This window comes from Uranotaenia lowii, chromosome 1, assembly GCF_029784155.1.
Source record: "Uranotaenia lowii strain MFRU-FL chromosome 1, ASM2978415v1, whole genome shotgun sequence".
In the NCBI taxonomy this organism is placed as follows: Eukaryota; Metazoa; Arthropoda; class Insecta; order Diptera; family Culicidae; genus Uranotaenia; species Uranotaenia lowii.
Window position 1 is genome coordinate 18,502,353 of NC_073691.1, and position 21,841 is coordinate 18,524,193.

The 21,841-nt window shown below is 37.2% G+C and overlaps 1 protein-coding gene and 1 long non-coding RNA gene across 2 annotated transcripts in view; both read left to right on the forward strand.

Annotated features, from left to right (window-relative positions):
- Positions 1–21,841, forward strand: part of LOC129751952 (neuronal acetylcholine receptor subunit alpha-7) — a 658,912-nt gene that overhangs the window by 595,733 nt on the left and 41,338 nt on the right. The gene's annotated exons all lie outside the window — the stretch shown is intronic.
- Positions 3,327–3,757, forward strand: LOC129751972 (uncharacterized). The gene is made up of 2 exons (XR_008738838.1): positions 3,327–3,449; positions 3,515–3,757. It is a non-coding gene; the product is annotated as an uncharacterized LOC129751972 (long non-coding RNA).

Genomic DNA, 21,841 nt, shown 5'->3' on the forward strand with positions numbered 1-21,841 from the left:
GCAGTGAAATTTGGGAAGCTGGGTTGTTGTGAACTTCAAGTGAAAAGTATTGCAAACATTTTGAACAAACGAAATGGTTCGTTTTCAATGATGCGTTGGAATGATGCTGGGGCATAATTCTTACCCCACGGCAATCGTTCACCCTTTGCTTTTTATAAATGATGGTATAAGAAGTACTTTTTTCAAAATTTGATGAGAAAAACTGGAATTAAGTAGTGTTGTTGATCTATACCTTTCTTGAGGAGGTGTAGTCTCTGACACCAAAGGTTTATGACATCTACATACATCCTCTGATGATTGAAGGTCTTTGACGATCTACAATCTCTGATAATCAATGGTCTTTGGCGACTCGAGATGATGTGATGTTTCTGACGACCTAAAGTCTCTGATCAGAAAAGGTCTCTGACGACCAAAGGTCTCTGATGGCCAAAGGTCTCTGAAGATCATAGATCTCAAACGACTAAAGGTCTCTGGCGACCAAATAACTTTGATAACCAAAAAAGGGAAGGTCTCTGACGACCTAAGGTCTCTGACGACCAAAGGTTTCTGACGACCTAAGGTCTCTGACGACTTAAGGTCTCTGACTACCTAAGGTTTCTGACGACCGAAGGTCTTTGACGACCTAAGGACTCTGACGATATAAGGTCTCTGACGACCCAACGTCTCTGACGAACTAAGGTTTCTGAAGACCGAAGTTCTCTGAAGACCTAAGGTCTCTGACGACCTAAGGACTCTGACGACCTAAGGTCTCTGACGACCTAAGGTCTCTGACGACCTAAGGTCTCTGACGACCTAAGGTCTCTGACGACAGAAGATCTCTGACGACCGAAGGTCTCTGACAACCGAAGGTTTCTGACGACCGTTTATGACGACCGAAGGTTTTTGACGACCGAAGGTTTTAGACGACCTAAGGTCTCTGACGACCGAAGGTCTCTGAAGACGTAAGGTCTCTGAAGACCGAAGGTCTCTGACGACCTAAGGTCTCTGACGACCTAAGGTCTCTGAAGACTGAAGGTCTCTGACGACCGAAGGTCTCTGAAGACTGAAGGTCTCTGACGACCGAAGGTCTCTGACGACCGAAGGTCTCTGAAGACTGAAGGTCTCTGACGACCGAAGGTCTCTGACGACTGAAGGTCTCTGACGACCGAAGGTCTCTGAAGACCGAAGGTCTCTGACGACCGAAGGTCTCTGACGACCGAAGGTCTCTGACGACCTAAGGTCTCTGAAGACTGAAGGTCTCTGATGACCTAAGGTCTCTGATGACCTAAGATCTCTGATTACTTAAGGTATCTGAAGACCAAAGGTCTCTGACGACCAAAGGTCTCTGACGACCAAAGGTCTCTGAAGACCTAAGTTCTCTGACGACCCAAGGTCTCTGACGACCTAAGGTCTCTGAAGACCTAAGTTCTCTGAAGACCTAAGTTCTCTGAAGACCTAAGTTCTCTGAAGACCTAAGGACTCTGAAGACCTAAGGTCTCTGAAGACCTAAGGTCTCTGAAGACCTAAGGTCTCTGACGACCTAAGGTCTCTGACAACTTAAGGGCTCTGGCGACCTAAGGTCTCCGACGACCTAAGGTCTCTGACGACCTAAGGTCTCTGACGACCTAAGGTCTATGACAACCTAAAGTCTCTGACGATCTAAGGTTTCTGACCACCAATTCAATGTCTTTGATGGCCAAAAGTCTCAGATGACCTAAATTCTTTGAAAGTCGAAGGTCTCTAACGTTGCCAACACTTCTAGAAGATGATAGATGCCTTTTTTTAATCTTTTCACATGAAAATCAGAAAACTTCTAACCCCCTGCTAGCTGAATCACTTCCGCTCGTATATTTCCTCTCGGTAGTACAAAAGTCTTTCGAGAAGCAGCTTGAACCGGTCCGTTGGTCGCACTCGATCTCGATATTCCTAGCAGGACTAAGTAGATTTCCCCCAAAAGTGACTTTCTGCCCATAGCAGCTCATCGAATCTGGCAGCTGGCCAATTTCGGGTGGCTGCCGAAGCTGCGTCGTCGTTTTTCTTCCTTTTCTTTTGAAGAAGGATTTTTTTTCTTCTTTCGATTGTAACCGTATTGTGAGTGCGCTTTTTTTCTCGGCTGTAATCGAAGCCGTAAGATACTTTCTCGGTAGAATGGAAAAAAATCTTAGGTTTTTTTAATCGAAAAGGGAAAGGGGGGTGCAAAACTTTTCTGCTGCTGGAAAAGTCCCGTAGCCTGGAGGGTATGAAAATTTGTTTGGTCCGGACGAAGCCGACGAGGACATTTTTGCTTCCGGATATTCTTGGGGAATGCAATTTGACTGTTTGGTGCGCTCTGGAAAGCCAGCGCTTGGGTAGCTTAATAAATTGCAAACGGCGAAAACGGACTACCGGAAGTCTGACACATTGTGCTTCCTCGAGGGAGCCCCGAAATCTAGCACACGGGAACCGGTTGATCGGGGTATTTCTTTTTTTTTCTATTCTATCCTTTCTCACTTGGTTGGGCCTCTTTCTGGAGAAAATCCTCTCCGGTGTTTAAATTCTAATTTATCGATTGTTGTTTGAGATAAAGCAAAGCATGTAAAAGAAAAAAAAATGCAGCAAAAATGCAGTTTTAATTCCAAGCGGAAATAAAATAAAATTTACAATCGCTGCCATCGTTCCGAATTTTCCATATTCTAGTATTGTTAAAGAGTTGTGTTTCAAACAAATCGATAATCGAATTTAAAACTTGCAAAATCAGTGTAGAAGTATGTAGTTTAAAACCGAAAGTCGACAGCAGAAAGACGATTGTCTAAGCGAGAATCGGGAGTTGGACATTGAGAGACAACATTGAAAATTTCATAATAGTGAGTCAGCTCAAATTTTTGAGATTTTGAACCTTTTTATATTATTATTATTTTTTTTTTTTATGCGGCAGCTTGTGAGAAATCACAGAGCCCTTTTGAGGCTAAAACTTCTTACCGCGGGGGAAAGCTAGGTACATGAATTGGGAAGGAGTTGGACGAGACCGTAATACACCAGAGAGACTAAGCACTGGCACTCAATTGAACACTGGTTGCTCCCTGATAGGTTAGAAGGTCAGGGAGCTGTATTACGAGCAAAAGGGTTTTACATTTCATTGCTTTTGTGATGTGAAGTGCTGTGCTGTGCACTCAGAAATGAAAAAAATATCAAATTTATTTTTATTTATTTATCCTGTAATTTCTAGGTGAATAATAAGTTCAGTCACTAAAAAATAAGAATCGCGATATTATTTTTTATGCATTGGAAATATTTCTCCATGAGAAATCATCCAGTGCATAAAATTTAGATCCGAAACATTTCAAGCTGTCACTATTTTTTTTTCTTTTTTGGCGGTTGATGTTTGTTGCAGTTACTCGAAAAATTTATCACCATCTCCGATACTAATGGTGGCACAAATGATGTTTCCAAGACCTATTTAATCAAGCAGAACCATGCTCGAGAATGAAAACGTAAGTACCACTATCATCCGGTGCTCATAAAACTTATAAAATTGATTTATTCCATTCATTCACAGATCGAATTGTCTGGAAATGATGCTGCAGCAGTTCCGGTGTGTTGGCCATTCTGCTCGAGCAGCTCGGATTTTTTTAAACTCAGGACAAACGGCCGAAGGGTACATACAACTAATCCCACACAAGGAGTCCATTGCCCGGAATGATAGTGGATTGGATTCTGTTTATTTTTTTTTAAGTTTAAATTTTGTTTTTGTGTTGTTTTTATTTTAACCTTAAAATAAAGAAAACTTTAAAACTTTTCATTCCTCTATTTTTATTTGGTCCGAAATTTTTCCATTTTGCTGCAATAACTTTTCATATAGCCGCCGTTGAATTATTTTTTACGACCACCAGATGTCACTGGTGTCCATTTCTCAATGCATAAATTTTAATCGCAGAAATATTTCTCAGTGAGAAATATCCCAGTAATTACACCATGAGAAATATCCTTGTGCGTAAAGAGGAAAAGATGTGAAAATACCTAAAAAATAATTGTTTGATATTTTATTTATTTCTGAGTGTGTAATGTAACATACAAATAATAGCCACTGTGGGTTGAGTTTTGTTGTTACAATGTGTTATACTGTGTTGTGTAATGTAACAGACAAATAATAGCCACTGTGGGCTGAGTTTCGTTGTTACAATGTGTTATACTGTGTTGTGTAATGTAACAGACAAATAATAGCCACTGTGGGCTGAGTTTTGTTGTTACAATGTGTTATACTGTGTTGTGTAATGTAACAGACAAATAATAGCCACTGTGGGCTGAGTTTTATTGTTACAATGTGTTATACTGTGTTGTGTAATGTAACCGACAAATAAAAGCCACTGTGGGCTGAGTTTTGTTGTTACAATGTGTTATACTGTGTTGCGTAATGTAACAGACAAATAATAGCCACTGTGGGCTGAGGTTTGTTGTTACGATGTCTAATGCTGTGGTGTGTGATGTAACAGACAAATAATAGCCACTGTGGGCTGAGTTTTGTTGTTACAATATGTTATACTGTGTTGTGTAATGTAACCGACAGATAAAAGCCACTGTGGGCTGAGTTTTGTTGTCACAATGTGTTATACTGTGTTGCGTAATGTAACAGACAAATAATATCCACTGTGGGCTGAGTTTTGTTGTTCCAATGTGTTATACTGTGTTGTGTAATGTAACAGACACATAATAGCCACTGTGGGCTGAGGTTTGTTGTTACGATGTCTAATGCTGTGTTGTGTAATGTAACAGACAAATAATAGCCACTGTAGGCTGCGGTTTGTTGTTACGATGTCTAATGCTGTGGTGTGTGATGTAACAGACAAATAATAGCCACTGTGGGCTGAGTTTTGTTGTTACGATGTCTAATGATGTGATGTGTAATGTAACAGACAAATAATAGCCACTGTGGGCTGAGGTTTGTTGTTACGATGTCTAATGCTGTGGTGTGTGATGTAACAGACAAAAAATAGCCACTGTGGGCTGAGGTTTGTTGTTACGATGTGCAATGCTGTGTTGTGTAATGTAACAGACAAATAATAGCCACTGTGGGCTGAGTTTTGTTGTCACAATGTATTATACTGTGTTGTGTAATGTAACAGACAAATAATAGCCACTGTGGGCTGAGTTTTGTTGTTACGATGTCTAATGATGTGATGTGTAATGTAACAGACAAATAATAGCCACTGTAGGCTGCGGTTTGTTGTTACGATGTCTAATGCTGTGGTGTGTGATGTAACAGACAAATAATAGCCACTGTGGGCTGAGGTTTGTTGTTACGATGTGCAATGCTGTGTTGTGTAATGTAACAGACAAATAATAGCCACTGTGGGCTGAGTTTTGTTGTCACAATGTGTTATACTGTGTTGTGTAATGTAACAGACAAATAATAGCCACTGTGGACTGAGGTTTGTTGTTACGATGTCTAATGATGTGATGTGTAATGTAACAGACAAATAATAGCCACTGAGGGCTGAGGTTTGTCGTTACGATGTGTAATGCTGTGTTGTGTAATTTAACAAACAATAATAGCCACTGTGGGCTGAGTTTTGTTGTTACGATGTGTAACGCTGTGATGTGTAATGTAACAGACAAATAATAGCCACTGTGGGCTGAGTATTTTCGTTACGATGTGTAATAGTGTGTATCTGAAACGAATAACATCATTAGCAGAAAAAAATCAATAATCTGTATATAACCTGGGCCTTTTAATTGAATGAAGCCGATCTTGATGGAGAGCAAGAAAAACAAAATAACTTACTTGAGAGGTACAACTTTGATACCGGTTTACCTACACTTTCACGTTACAAGTGCTTGGACTTCTTGGTGAATGTTTTACAAATCCGTCTCTGTAGGAATAGAATCTTATATTGTCCTGAAATATAAAATATCATTAAAAAGGTTCATCACGTAGAATAATAAACAGGTCAAACAATCATTGCTGATCGGACCATTGAGCTTATGGGTGGGCCTTGGTTTAAAGCCGTGGAACCAGCACCGTTGTTTTCCGTTTCACTAAAGCTCATATAGTGATCCGTTGGTACTTATGAGAGTTACATTGTGATATTTTACTATCAGAATATAAATTTCTCATACGACAAGGTAAACTCATTTATATAGAGGTGCAGATATAAATGAGCGCCCACCCGCGTCCACGGATTTTGAACCTTTTTATATTATAATATTTTTTTACCGTTTATGAAAATCCAACATTTTTGATTTTTTTTTTCAATTTTAAACATTTTGAAATAATCTCAATCTTTTTTTTTGTCATTTTTTAACATAAAAATTCCCGTCACTTTTTCAGTTTTCCTCGATTCTGTCATTTTGGTTGTTTCTTCATTTTTCCAATTTAAGCTTATTAGTCATTTTTTTTGATTTTTTTTTTCATTTTTGGCATTTTCATTCAATATTGTCATTTTTGTGAATTTCATCATTTTTGGCTATTTGTTATTTTTAAAATTACTGTCATTTTAATGCTGTTTTTATTTCCATTTTTTTTCCATTTTTGTCATTTTAGTCATGTATGTCATATTTATTATTTCAGAAATTTTTATCATTTTTGACAATCTGCTTTTTTTTATCGATTTTTACAATTTTTTTTTCATTTTTGCCATCTTTTTATAACACATTTGTCATTTTTTTTATCGTTTTATTCATTTTTATCTGTTTTGATATTTGTTTGACATGACGTTGATTTTTTTTTTCTAAATTTCACTTTTTTTCAAATATTTAGTAGGTACATTTTTAAAAATTCTGTTGATTAGAATACTTTTAACTTTACTTTGACACTTTCAACATTTTTCAACATTGAAAATTTTGTCGATCTTAATAATTTGCCTCAATTTAATATTTTGACAATTAGAACTATTTTATCAATTTTGACATGGGCGAACATGAAATTATTGCGACACCTAGAATGTCATGCCAATTTTCTTAAAATGTTTATAATCAAACATTCTAGGATAGTTTTACACATATATTTACTGAAAAAATCAATAAAAAAGTTAATCGATGGAGCCTTGAGTGTAAAATTATCGCTTGATGGCCTTCATCAAAGCCTTTACAGTGTCATCCGGTAAAAGTTTCTTATTTTTTTTTTCATTTTTTTAACATCTCCTTCTCGTCTTTGACTGTCTTCTTGCTCCACCGGGTGCAGTTTAGAGGATTCATATCCTTTGGAACAAAAAGGACAGAATTGGCCTCATACCACTCCAGGACACTTTTAGGATAGTGGCATGATGCCAAATCTGGTAGCGGAGCTTCGTCGTGTAGCTGCAAGAACGGCAAAAGGCGATTCTTCTTCTTAAATTTGTCGTCCACATCAAACTTGCTCTCGCCGGTGAAAAACTCCGACCCCGGAATTTGCTTAAAATCGGCTTTTATATACGTTTCGTCGTCCATCACACAGCAGCCATATTTTGTCAGCATCTTCTCGTAGAGCTTCCGAGCCCGAGTTTTAGACGTCGATTGTTGCCGTTTATCGCGATTTGGGAAGTTCTTTACCTTGTATGTATGCAGTCCAGCTCTCTTCTTTGCATTCTGAACGTAGCTCTGCGACATGCCTATCTTTTTAGCCAAATGACTTTTGTTCTCCGGTCCCGGTTTTCTTCCAGCTCCTCTGCCGTGGTCCAACGTAAACTGCTTCAACACTCTGGAGATGGTTAAATGTTGAATGTCCAACATTTTTGCCAACTGCCGGTGCAACAAGTCAGGAAATTCCAGGTGTTTGGAAAGAATTTGTTCTCTCGGCTCGCTCACCTCCATTTTCGTTGAATCGAAAAACACGACTTCGAGTTTGACAACATGTGAACAATACACATAAATCAAAAAGTGTGCACAATTGGGTTGATTTTTACCCAATGGTAAAAAAGTTATGCCGTTACGTTACTTGAAAATTCTACAAAAAATTATGGATGACCTTTGAACCAAAACGAAGCTTTAAAGACCCCGAGAAAAATTCAAAATGACCCCAGATCGACTCGGTCTTTTGTTCAACATTATTCACAATCTAGAGTTTTGACAACTTTGACAGTTTAAATTATTTGAAATTATAAAAATTTAGAAAATATCAACAATTTGTGTTTAATCACAATTTAAAATTTTCGATATTATCGACAATTTTGGTAATGTTGGCAATTGATAAATTGACAGTATTGATAAGTTTGACAATATCGACAATTATGTAAAATTTGTCAATTTTTCAGATATAAAATTTGAGTCAATTAATTTCTTTCACAATTTCATCGTTTTGACAATTCTGACCATCTTGTTAGATTTCACAATTTTGACAATTTCAATTATTTTGGTTTTTGTTGGTTTTATTTATTTTAAAACACCTTTAAATTTTGAATCCAACTGTCTATTTAGATAATCTTGATTATTTTGGTCATTTTGGTTAATTTTACAATTTTGAAATTTTTTATAATTTTTTAAGATATTTAGAATTTTGACAAAAGATAATGTAACGTTTTTTGCAAGATAAGGTTTTGAATACCTAATAATAAAAAATTCTCTTACATAGAACACAACCGCGAACATATTTATTGTAGTCTATTTTATCTCAGATCCTCTAAGGGACCAATATTTTTTTTTTCTAAAAACAAATATCTGAAAAATAAAACATTATTTCTAAATAAAGTTTCTGTGAATACCGATCTAAAAAAAATCGTATTAACATTCTTTTGTTGGTCAAAACGATTTGTTGATATTTCAGGAGTTTTTTTTAATATTTCTTGGGTCCCACAACTCTCAAAAATCGCCCCTCACAATGTACCCTCACTTTGGTCCCAGAACGAGTGAGATGAAAAAAAAGCCACCAAACCTGGGACAAGCATTTGAATGTTGATTTATTCAGCGAGAAACATGCGTTTTTTATTTGTTTTTTTTTCTCCGTCGATGGCCGACATTCCAACCGGAAACCCCGGTTGAGGAACAAATATGTAGGTTTTGAAACTAATAAAAAAAAATCATTTAACGGAATTTTAAAACTGAAAACTTTTTTTTTTAAATAAATTGAAACAATATCAAGAAAAATACCTCACAGTTGCTCAAAATAATCTTCAAGTATTTTTTTTTTTTTTTTTTTTTTGAACAAAATCTTTTCTTCACTTTTGTAAATTGGACAGGACCTCTACAATCTGAGTACTGAAACAACTGCATTGGTAGCTTGTTTATATGCACGGAAGCTTGCTGCTTGGACAAGGATCGTAAATTTGTCCTCTCTCTGCACCAGTCGTTCCCTTCTTCCGGTTCCAACAATATCAAGATGGGCCAACTTCCGCAAAAAAAAATCCCCAAAGGGAAAGAGAATGTGTCAAAGTTCTTGCTAAGATCTGACATAATTAGAAAATATGAGATGCGGTCTCGTTGCCGGTCTCGAACTTCACCACCACTTTCGCACTCTGGAGTCCGGAGCGAAAAATTTTCCCAATCCAACTGAATTTATCACATTATTCTGCGCTCTCGGACGACAGTTGTTGTTGGCAACCAGTTGGCTGCTGAACTGTTCAATTAAGATGATTTAGGGAGGGGGAATCTTCAACGGGAACAGAATAAATATGGTTTCTATTCTCTGAGTTCAAAAGGCAAAAAACTATCACAGTTTCATTTAACTTTAACCTCTTTTTACTTATTTTTCCAATGGAAGTTTTTTTTTGTTTCCAACGCTTTATTCAATTCCCTGGAAGCAACCTCAAAATTTATAGCTTTTAATATTGATTTTCTTTCCAAATAGTCTCCGGAACAGGAAACAAATTAAAACTTTTCAATCGACGCCGAACAATAACAATAGGCATGGTTGATGATTATTGAAATTTCCCATTCAAGCTAGAACCAATCCGAATAGTGGATCTTACCTTTTGTTTCGGCTCCCAATCTGGGCCTATCTAACCCTGGCGACGGTGTTGTTTAGTTTACGATATTTGTTTGATAACTTTCCATTCGACCCAACCTGCTTCCATCTATCTACGCTTGGATGGTGAAAATCGATTTGGTTTCATTAGAACCTATTTCTGTCCCATCCTTCTATCGATCGAAACAGCTTCCAGGCGGAGTTGGTCTGAGATTTTCTTGGAATCAATAAAACGTGACCAAGTGAGGTTTCCTGATTGAATTGATTGGAAACTCACCGATTGGAGATGATTAAGTGATTGAATTATCAAATGAGGGGTGAATTTTGGTCTCACATATGAAATAGAGCACTTCGAGGGCAGATCTATGGCTCTTTTTGAATGAACCTTAATTTTAGATTTCTTTCCTAGATTCTCCCAGCTCTCGCCTATCGATTCTCAAGTTTGTCAATATTTAAAACAATCAAAAATTTGCCATATTGAACAAATTTTCGAAAATTGAAAAAAAGTCTAATTATCAAAATTTACAAATTTATCAAAATTAACGAAATTGCCAAAACTGTCGAAATTGATGAAAATTCAAAAACTGTCTTAATTACCGATAAATGAAATCAATACTGATGTTATGAAATCGCTTGGTACATCTTTGTACCTGAAAATGATCACATTTTCATATGTGATGAAAGAAATTAGAGAAACATGAACTATCAAAGAACGAAAGAACATAAGCCGTAAATATCATGAAAATTTCGAAAAAGATACAACGGCTCACCGACAGGACTTGAACCTGCAATCTCCGCTTCGGTACAACGGCGCGTTAGCCAATTCCACCACGGTGAACGTGATGGAACCGGCGAACACGAGCAATCGAGCTCTGCCGATCAACTGCTGGACCTTCTATCGAAACACCATGTATATCCCGCATGTGATCTTTCCCTCTATTGATCTCTCTTGTTTCTCTAACCCCACCCATCGACTCGGGATTTTAGCCGAACGAGCACATGGTCGATTGCTTCGGGTTTTCCGCAACTTACGGTCAGATGAAGAAGCAATCAGTGCCGCTCAAGGTTCCGAGCAGACCAGTTACACAGGGAGGTGTGGCTCTGTTGAAATCAATACTGATGTTATGAAATCGCTTGGTACATCTTTGTACCTGAAAATGATCACATTTTCATATGTGATGAAAGAAATTAGAGAAACATGAACTATCAAAGAACGAAAGAACATAAGCCGTAAATATCATGAAAATTTCGAAAAAGATACAACGGCTCACCGACAGGACTTGAACCTGCAATCTCCGCTTCGGTACAACGGCGCGTTAGCCAATTCCACCACGGTGAACGTGATGGAACCGGCGAACACGAGCAATCGAGCTCTGCCGATCAACTGCTGGACCTTCTATCGAAACACCATGTATATACGCCATATACGCGCCGTTGTACCGAAGCGGAGATTGCAGGTTCAAGTCCTGTCGGTGAGCCGTTGTATCTTTTTCGAAATTTTCATGATATTTACGGCTTATGTTCTTTCGTTCTTTGATAGTTCATGTTTCTCTAATTTCTTTCATCACATATGAAAATGTGATCATTTTCAGGTACAAAGATGTACCAAGCGATTTCATAACATCAGTATTGATTTCAACAGAGCAACACCTCCCTGTGTAACTGGTCTGCTCGGAACCTTGAGCGGCACTGATTGCTTATTCATCTGACCGTAAGTTGCGGCAAACCCGAAGCAATCGACCATGTGCTCGTTCGGCTAAAATCCCGAGTCGATGGGTGGGGTTAGAGAAACAAGAGAGATCAATAGAGGGAAAGATCACATGCGGGATATACATGGTGTTTCGATAGAAGGTCCAGCAGTTGATCGGCAGAGCTCGATTGCTCGTGTTCGCCGGTTCCATCACGTTCACCGTGGTGGAATTGGCTAACGCGCCGTTGTACCGAAGCGGAGATTGCAGGTTCAAGTCCTGTCGGTGAGCCGTTGTATCTTTTTCGAAATTTTCATGATATTTACGGCTTATGTTCTTTCGTTCTTTGATAGTTCATGTTTCTCTAATTTCTTTCATCACATATGAAAATGTGATCATTTTCAGGTACAAAGATGTACCAAGCGATTTCATAACATCAGTATTGATTTCAACAGAGCCACACCTCCCTGTGTAACTGGTCTGCTCGGAACCTTGAGCGGCACTGATTGCTTCTTCATCTGACCGTAAGTTGCGGAAAACCCGAAGCAATCGACCATGTGCTCGTTCGGCTAAAATCCCGAGTCGATGGGTGGGGTTAGAGAAACAAGAGAGATCAATAGAGGGAAAGATCACATGCGGGATATACATGGTGTTTCGATAGAAGGTCCAGCAGTTGATCGGCAGAGCTCGATTGCTCGTGTTCGCCGGTTCCATCACGTTCACCGTGGTGGAATTGGCTAACGCGCCGTTGTACCGAAGCGGAGATTGCAGGTTCAAGTCCTGTCGGTGAGCCGTTGTATCTTTTTCGAAATTTTCATGATATTTACGGCTTATGTTCTTTCGTTCTTTGATAGTTCATGTTTCTCTAATTTCTTTCATCACATAGGAAAAAAAAAAAAAAAAAACCGATAAATGCCAGAATTTTCAAAATCGTCGATGTTGTCTTAATATTCAAAATTGGCAAAATTGTTAAAATGATCTGAAGTGCCAAATAGTAACCTTAGTCTAGGGTTGCCATCCGTCCCGCAAAAGCGGGACATGTCCCGCTTTTTCGTTGAATGTCCCGCTGTCCCGCTTTTTCCTCAAAATGTCCCGCTTTTTTTTTGGAAAACTTTTACAAAGTTAACTGACTAGCCCTGAGAATATTAAACTTTGGTCTCAATTTGATTTCTGTGATGAGCAGAAAACCTTTCAAAAACGTCATTTCCTCAGAATAAGCATAGTTTATATAAGACATTACAGAATAACTCTAAAGTTCTAAGCTTTACAGTAAGATTCTGATTCAGAAGTGTTCTTGAAGCACATTCAACCAATGTATGAAGAGAATATTGCTTAAGTTGCTTCCAAATAATTTTAGATTTTTTTTTTTTTTTTTTTTAAAAAGACATACACCGTCTTAGCCGATTTAGGCTTTACAGACTGAATAAATGACGTGGACAACTTAAGGTTAACATTTAACACCCAGTACCGAGATGGGAATCGAACCCATGCGATCAGTGGACCAGCGATTACCGTCTTACCACGCTAACCACTCGACCACCGAGACGTACAAGTATTGAATATAGAGAAGATTTTCTTTGTCGGAATCTAAATTAAATTGCCTTATGTTTTACACTACCTTTCCCTACTCAATTGTCCGAAATATATACAGATGGAAGTTTTCTTGAGTTTACATTTTTGAACAAATTACCAAACAAACTTATTTTCATAAAAAAATACACAACGGTTTTTTACCCAATATTGAATCCGCCGTTTACATCTACGACTTAAAATATTTTCTCTCAGAAAATATGGGTGTGTATGGCAAAACACCGTGTAAATAGAAGTCGTGTAAGAAAAACTGAGCAAAGTCAATCCGCGTTAAAACAAAATCTTAGCGTACTTTCTATGAACAGCTTTGGCTGATATTATACGTATAAGTTTGGCTAGATGATTAAGCTTTTTTTTAAGAGTTTCTGAAATGTCCCGCTTTTTTCGGCTGTGTCCCGCTTTTTTTCGTGAAATGTCCCGCTTTTTTCTGAAAGTATCTGGCAAGCCTACCTTAGTCGTAACTTCTACGAATTGTAAAACTAACCAAATTGTGAAAATTGTAAGTTAAAAATGGCAAAATTGTCGAAATTTACCAAATTGTCGTAATTTTCGCAGTTGTCAAAATTGTCAAAATTTGAAAAGTTGGGAAAACTGAAAAGTTTCAAAATGTGAAAACTGTCAACATAATCCAAAATTGCAAAAAATCACAATGCGATATTGTCAAAATTACCAAAATTTTCTAAAGTGTTAAAATTTAAAAAGTGTCAAAATTGTAAGATGAAATTTCCAAAAATTCTTAAATTGTGATAAAATTCTAAAGAGTTGTGATGTTTTCAGGTTAACGGTTTATTAAAAATGAACTTATAAAGAAAAATTCGTTCCTATTTATAGGCAAGACACTGTTTACAGTAGTAACAAGTTACTGTTGTTGTTACGATGAACATACTAAGGAGTGTATTCGAAAAAAATGCAACACTTTGTTTTGTGAATAACTTTTGAATGCACGGATGGAAGTGGATGAAATTTTCAGTGTAGCTACCTAGTAATGTACGTGCACAAAATTTTTTGACAATTTGTCAAGTGGTTTAGCGTCCAATACTAAAGTTAATTGACAAACTTTTTTGGGCAGATCGAGGAAAATCCCGAAAAGTTGCAGTGGGAGACCCAAAAACAGATGGAAATCAACTCTTCGACCAAAATTCGTATGATAAATCGTTGGAGTAGTCCTAGAAGAAGCATTAGTGAGCTGAAGTTTGTTAAAATTGAAGATTATTGATTCCAATAAGTAAGAGGAATGTGAGAGGATTTTTCAAACTCAATCCGAAAATATAAATACAGGAATAGATTTAAAAAAAAAGTCAAATTATAAATAGGCCTGATTTCATTTCTGATTTCATTTCGGTGATCAAGTCGTGCGCAAAATAGTTGGACTGCTTGAGATATTTTTAACAATGTCATAATTGACAGCAAAACGGACTTTTTAGCGATCACCTGATAGGTTTCCAACCAGGAACTTTTCGACGACAAGTCTCGCCTGCCTTTCTCGGAGATACACAACTTGAGGAGGCTAACGATCTGTGGAAACTGCAAACTATCCAGTCTTCCATAACGATTGACACGATGAATGGCTAAAAATACAAAGAAGACAAAGCAACTTCAATAGGTCCCACATACACTTCATACTCTGTTTAAGTTGGATATGGAATCGTGCCATTACGTAAAAACGGTGGTGGAATGATAAAAAGTCAAATATGTTGTTTTGTGTCGAAGGATCACAATCGACTAAATTTGTTATTACTTCGACCAAATTCAAAATTTTGAATTAATTTTAAGGTCAAGCTTCAGGAAACAGCCTTGATTTGAAAAAAAAAGGTGGTGCATAGTATGCATTATAGATGGCGCACGTGTTGCCCAAAAATTAAAGTCAAAAAATATCTTCATTGAACGCTATCTCAAAAACCACTTGACAGAACATCACAAAAATTTGCATATGTAAACATGACATTACCAGGTAACTTCGCTGTAAATTTCATCAATTTCCATCCATGCATAAAAGTTATTCACGAAACAAAATGTTGCATTTTTTTTCGAATACACTTCTTAGAAAAAACTGTTTACTAAAAAAAACGAGTCGAGTAACTTGACTCAACTCCAGTCACTGTCGAGTGAAACTGATCGAAATAATTTGTGTGCTCGAATGGCGGCTGTCATGTTGAAATTTTTCAAACCGTTTTTGAAATGCTTCCTCATGCCAAATTTAAGGCTTTCCCCTAATTTTCCTGTCGTTTCTGAAAGATTTCGTCAATGTTTACTGTTTTTTTTATGAAAATTACCCTACACGCAGAAAAAAAGAGTTAATCGTGACAGCTGAGTCAAGAACTTTCAAGAAGTCGACTCGGTCGAACTACTCGACTGAAGTTCGACTCGACTCGACTACTGTAATGCCAAAATGGCTCACTCGAGTAAAATGACTCGTGACTCGTCTTATTTAATAGGGCCCTAAGACTCTGACTTTAACACCCCCTCTCATTTGATGCCTTCTAATTCAATATTAATTAAATTTCAGTTTAATGTAAACTTTAGCAGGAAGTGATTTAGTGTGATCAGCTTTTTGTTTTTGAGTATTTGGTATTCACACGTTTGGTTTCTTTTTTTTTTTTTTTTTGAGCTATACCTATTGCGCCCTCATTGCCTTTCAAAAAAGGAACAGGCAATAGGTTTGAAGTTTCAGATTAATCTGAGAGTAGTCCGCTCAACCAGATAGATTCGTTTACACAGCTGCTTGTCACTACATATTCTGCTTCTGTAGCAGGAATCCAGAGACACACTTTCGGTCAACTTCGTCATTGACATAATCCGAGTCCACGAATCCGACAAATGGGGGCATATGGGCTTCTCTTGTGTATACCAGTTTGAAATTCTTTGTGCCTTATAGGCACCTTAAGACACGCTTGGCACACCTCCAGTGTTCAGGTCCTGCTACATCTTGGAATTGTGAAAGATACCCAACGATGTAACACTTCCATCTGTACCGTTGAGCCGTCAACACGTACGCCGGAGCATCGTATCGTTGCTGTGTACCTGCAGGAACATTTTAAATTATTTATTTTTTTTCCTTACCTGTTTTTCAATCAGCACTTTTCAGTGCTAAAATTATTTTCATTTTCTTTTATTCATATTTTCTCTTTTCTTTCCAGCATGGGGAAGTCATCGGCTGGGTCAAGGGCTGGTAGAAAGCGAATTGCCGAAACTAATTCAGGTCCATCGCCCAAAAAAGTTGAAATTTCCAATTCATTCGATGTCCTTCATAACATCGGTGATGAGGAAATATTCATATTTAATTCTGATAAGAGTACTAAGAAACCTTCTTCTTCTTATACTCTTAAAAACGAAAAGATTCCACCAATAACGGTCACGATTCCTGACTTCAATGCCTTTCGAAAAGAAATCGTCACTTCCGTTAAGGATGTGAAGATTTCTTTTCAGATCGGTCGAAGGGGAACTGCTCGTATATTGGCGGAATCTTTTAATGATTTTCAAAAAATTTTAAATTATTTGAATAATAAAAAACATCAATTTTTTACTTACGACACTAGAAGTGATCGTCCATTTAAAGTTGTACTTCGTGGTCTCACCGGCGATCAGACACCGGATGAGATCACATCTGAATTAAATTCTTTGTTAGGTTTTTCTCCAATTCAAGTAATTCAAATGAGGAAAAGAACCAACACGAATAATACCAGTAGTGTTGGTTTTGCTCCTGAGCTTTATTTGATCCATTTTAAAAAGGATCAGGTTAATAATTTGAAAATTTTGGAAAAGGCTCGTCTTATGTTTCATTGTCGAGTAAAATTTGAACCTTTTCGTAAATCTCTTACCAATTTTTTACAAAATATTACGCAATGCCGTCGTTGTCAAGCTTTTTGTCATGGCACTAAAAATTGTAGAATGAATGCCAGATGCATGTTTTGCGGCTCATTCGATCATGAAAAATCTAAATGCCTTTTTGGTGGTGATAAGCCAAAAACAGAATTTTTTAAGTGTGCGAATTGCGCAGGTAATCATTCCTCGAATTCTCTAGAATGTCCCGTTAGGGCAAAAATTGTTGCTTCTAGGAAAAATCCCAAAGTTTCCAGAAAAGTTTCTTCTCCTCCTTCCTCTTTTTCGTCTTCACACGTCAGACCGGCAAACAACCTGCCTGTTCGCGGTCAGCCTCGGCCTACATTGGAATCACGGCTGGGTAATACCCGAAGTGAATTTAATGTTACCTGGGCTGATTCTGCGCCACAAACTCGTTGTTTATCGTTCTCAGAGGTGGTTGAAAATGGGTTGCCCTCTTCAGGTTTAACTAATAAAAATGGGAAAAAACCAAGTCTCAACGTTCACGCGAAGGCTTGGGAAAATCCCCGAAATTCAAATACTTTTTCTTCTCCTTCATTTTCTGATCCTAACAATTTTGTTGATTTGGGTGAGATTACTGAGGAAAAATTAAAATTTTTGCATCAAAATTTAATGGAAATGATGCAACTTATGTTGAAAGCAAATTCAATGTTTGAAGCTTTCCAAACTTCTTTTAATTATGCTAACAAAATTATTATGACTTTACGATTCCCTCATGGATCCAAATAGATGTTTAAATATTATGAATTGGAACGCTAGATCTTTGCTGGCTAACCAAGATGAATTCTTTTTATTTTTGAAAACTCAAAACATACATATTGCTGCCATCACTGAAACTTTTTTAAAGCCAGACAATAACTTGAAAAGCAATGCTTTCTTTAAAATTTTACGAAATGATCGACTTGATCGACAAGGTGGGGGTGTAGCTATTGTCATCAATAGTCGTCTCAAATTTAGACTTCTTCCTTCTTTCAATACAAAAGTCTTAGAAACAATTGGAATTGAATTAGAAACTTCTATGGGGAAAATTATAATTGTTGCCGCATATTTGCCTTTTCAATGCAGCGGCGAACAGAAAAATTTTTTGAAGGGAGATTTGCAAAAACTCACCAGAAATAAATCTAAATTTTTTATTATTGGTGACTTTAATGCAAAACACCGATCTTGGAATAATATTTCATCAAATTCAAATGGGAATATTTTGTTTAATGACTGCTCTGCAGGTTATTATACTGTTGAATATCCTAATGGGCATACTTGTTTTTCTTCAATTAGAAATCCCTCCACAATTGATTTGGTTCTAACGGATTTAGGCGAGCAATGTAGTCAATTAGTTACTCATGCAAACCTCGATTCAGACCACCTTCCAGTAACATTTTCTTTATCCCAAAGTCCCATTGAAAACCCTTTAAAATCAACTTTTAATTTTCAAAAGGCTAACTGGGAGCGATATATGAATTTTATTGAACGTAATTTAGATGTAAACGTTCCACTGAATTCAATAGAAGATATTGATTTGGCTGTAGAAAATTTGACAACTGCAATAGTCAATGCTAAAGTCGCTTCAATACCTAAAGTTAAACATAAATTCAATCAACCTTTGATCGATGATGATCTTCAGTTTTTGATACGACTGAAAAACATTCGTCGACGCCAATATCAACGTACTAGAGATCCTTATTTGAAATTAATTTATTGCGACCTTCAAAAAGAGATCAAACGTCGTTTAAATTTCATTCGTAATGAAAATTTTGCTAAAGCAGTAGAGGATATAAAACCTTACTCAAAGCCATTTTGGAAATTAACTAAAATTTTGAAAAAGCCCCAGAAGCCAATTCCTACTTTGAAAGATGGGGATAAACTTCTTTTAACTAATTCAGAAAAGGCTCAAAAATTAGCCCAACAATTTGAGTCTGCTCATGATTTTAATTTAAACGTTGTAAGTCCAATTGATGCTCAAATTTCCCTAGAATTTGATGATATTCTTTCTAAGCAAAATGTGTTTGAAAGTTCTTGTGAGACAAATATTGATGAACTTAAATTGATTTTCAAAAAATTTAAAAATATGAAAGCTCCAGGGGAAGATGGGATTTTCTATATTCTTCTTAAAAAGTTGCCTGAAAGCACTTTAAATTTTTTAGTAAAAATTTTCAACAAATGTTTTCACTTGGCCTATTTTCCCAATAAATGGAAAAATGCCAAAGTAACTCCAATTTTGAAACCTGGAAAAAGTGCTTCAGAGCCTTCAAGTTATCGACCAATTAGTTTGCTTCCATCTTTAAGTAAACTATTTGAGAGAGTTATTTTGAATAGAATGATGATTCACATTAATCAGAATTCTATTTTCCCTGATGAACAATTTGGTTTTCGTCATGGACATTCTACTACACATCAACTTTTGAGTGTAACTAATATGATTAACGCTAGCAAATCTGAAGGTTATTCAACTGGTGTTGCTCTTCTTGATATTGAAAAAGCTTTTGACAGTGTTTGGCACAAAGGTTTAGTAGCTAAATTAGCTCGATTTGATTTTCCTGTATATCTCACCAAAATTATTCAAAATTATTTGACTAGCCGAACCTTACAAGTAAGCTATCAAAATTCATGCTCTGAAAGGACACCCATTAGAGCTGGTGTCCCTCAAGGCAGTATACTTGGGCCAATTTTATACAATATTTTTACTTCTGATCTTCCTGATGTCCCAGAAGGAAAAGGTAGAAGATTATTTGCTGACGATACTTTGCTTTCAGCCAAAGGTCGAAATTTACGGGTGGTACGCAGTAGATTGCAACAAAATTTAAATTCCTTTTTGAATTACTTGAAAATGTGGAAAATTTCTCCTAACGCTTCCAAAACTCAACTTATTTTATTTCCCCATAAGCCAAGAGCAAATTTTTTAAAACCTAATGAAAATCATTCCATAACTTTTAATGGGGTTTCATTAGAATGGTCTGATCACGTGAAGTACTTGGGACTCACACTTGATCGGAATCTTACTTTTAAAAATCACATTGAAGATATTCAATCTAAATGTAATAAATACACTAAATCTCTTTATTCTCTCATCAACAGGAAATCCCGGTTGTGTCTGCGAAATAAGATGCTCATCTACAAACAAGTTTTCCGACCAGCGATCATGTATGCAGTTCCGATTTGGTCTAGCTGCTGCGCGACGAGGAAGAAAGCCATCCAGAGGATTCAGAACAAAGTTCTGAAAATGATTTTGCGGCTTCCACCTTGGCACAGCACCGAAGATCTTCATCGGATTGCGGGCATTGAATCGATCGAAGAGATGGCCAACAAAATCATCTCCAACTTCAGAGGCAAATCGATGCAGTCTTCCATCGCAGAGATTCGTTCTCTTTATGTTTAGTTTAATTTTAAGATAGTGTTTAGTTTTAAGTATAAAATATTTTTGCTATTACAGGATGTTCTCCTACATTAAAAACTTGATTGCGCTCAGCAAATTTAAATCTTATAAATAAATTTTTATAATCTAGTTACTTATAGGGCTATGAACAGTTCATTATTGAGCTGAACACCTAGTTTAATGCAATAATGTAATATAAGTGTAATCATGATTTGATACAAATAAAGACATATTTAAAAAAAAAAAAAAAAAAACCCAACGATGTAACAAATATCAGGTCTCATTCCCAACATGATGTAATTCAAGCTTCCAATAACCTCACGATAAGGATATTCGCACCTCTATACAGTTCTCGAAAGCTATATTTTCACTTCGGCTGGCGTCTTTGCAGTTTTGCAGTCCTCCATCCCAAAACGCGCAATAAGATTCCTTTGGGAGAACTCCATTGACCCGGTCGCACGATTTCTTTCGATCTTTATTCTCAGAAAAAGATTTAGCTCCTTCCTGTCGGTCATTTCGAATTCCTCTGCAAACATTCGCTTAACGGCTTCTACCACGTTGAAACTCCTAGCCGCAATCAACAGCAAGGTGTGTATATACTCAGGAGGTGTTACCGAATATCGAATTCCCGATTCAGCCATTTTGGCTATGTAGGCTATGCAACTATGCGGAACTCATGAAGTTTGTTTAACAACAAACCACCGAAAAGCTGAGCAAAGAATAAACAAACTCATTGAGAGCCCCGCTCACTCCTCGTCTACTTACTGTGAAAGTCGGAGAAACTAGTGTATCAAAAATCCTTGATCAACAGGTAAACGATAACGTAAACGATTTCTTCTCCTCTCGTTCGGACATAGAGCAGCGTGTCGAACCTATTGACTGGCAACACAGTTCAACGGTCTGTTCTGTTTGCGTGTGTATCTTTTCCAATCTTCACTTCAAGTTGAAATCTCGCCATCAGACAGATCTAGTGCAAATTCTCCTTCAGCCGTTGAACCATCCGAAGTCATCAGATCCGAATCGTCTCCATCTGGTTCATCCGTCGTTTCGTACAGCTGTTCTTCGGGAGCCTCGATAACTTCAGTCCTAGGAGCATCTTCTTTCATTCAACTGCTACTGCCCCCTCTTACTCTAATGACTGGAGAATTACGGTCGGAATAGTTAGTTCTTGGAAATTAACCTCGTCCAGTTTATTTTTGAAGGGAAAAGTCATCTCATTGAATCTCACATCTTCCATTTTTCATGATCCCGAAGGCGGTATCCATTTGGAGCATACCCAAACATAGTGCATCGTTGTCTAGTTGGGTCCAATTTCCCTCGCTTTTGCATAGCGATCCATGAACCCACAGCACAGCCCAAATTTTGTAGTTTCTCAAAGACAGGTTTTTCACCGTGCCACATTTAAGCAGGAATCTTCCCGTTCTTCAAGGCGTGGACATTGCTTCGCCCCACAAGTATTTCGGTGATCCAGATGTAGTTGCACGTATCTTTTCGATTATGGTTCGATTGAATCTTTCGGCTACC